The 583-nt window shown below is 53.9% G+C and overlaps 1 protein-coding gene across 1 annotated transcript in view; it reads right to left on the bottom strand.

The window, feature by feature from the left end:
* Positions 1–583, bottom strand: part of LOC113214235 (uncharacterized) — a 201,969-nt gene that overhangs the window by 122,281 nt on the left and 79,105 nt on the right. The window lies entirely within an intron of this gene.

Raw genomic sequence — 583 nt, 5'->3', positions numbered from 1 at the left:
CTCTCTCTCTCTCCCCTCTTTCTCTCTTTCCGCTCTATTTTAACTCTCTATCTCTGCGCCTTTCTCAGCCCACATGCTCCCAGCCCCGTTTCTCCTTTTTGTCCGCACCCTCTCCACTCGCTTTTCACGCGGCCACGCGCGCTCTTTCTCCACATATCGCACAATTTGTGAGAGCAGCAAGAGCCCTCTTTGCACTTTACAAGTGCCGGCCGGTAGCCCTGCGCTGTGTGCCTAACTCTCTGCTGCGCTTGGAAGCTCTATTTTTCCCCTTGGTCCGCTTGCCAGCGCCTGTGAATCGCGGCATAGGCAAGCCCGCTCGACTCCCGCGCGCGAGAGCAGCTCCTCTTGCCTACCTCTCAGGCGTTCCCCCGCCCAAAGACAACGTGCGACATTCACACACTTGAGCTTCCGGTGATCCAAAATTTACTTGAGACATTTATTTTTTGTGTTTCCTGCATTCCTCTGTTGCTGGTTGCGCACTTTTGTCGAAAAATGTCGAGCCACAAGAAACGAAAAATGAGGGCTGAGGCGAAGCGAAACAAACGTCACAACGTCGCGATTTCAGGTTTCCGCGGTGTTTGCG

This window comes from Frankliniella occidentalis, unplaced genomic scaffold (assembly GCF_000697945.3).
Source record: "Frankliniella occidentalis isolate FOCC.00 unplaced genomic scaffold, Focc_3.1 Scaffold74, whole genome shotgun sequence".
NCBI lineage: Eukaryota > Metazoa > Arthropoda > Insecta > Thysanoptera > Thripidae > Frankliniella > Frankliniella occidentalis.
Note: the sequence above shows the minus strand (reverse complement) of the source record. Positions and strands in the feature narration are given on the sequence as shown.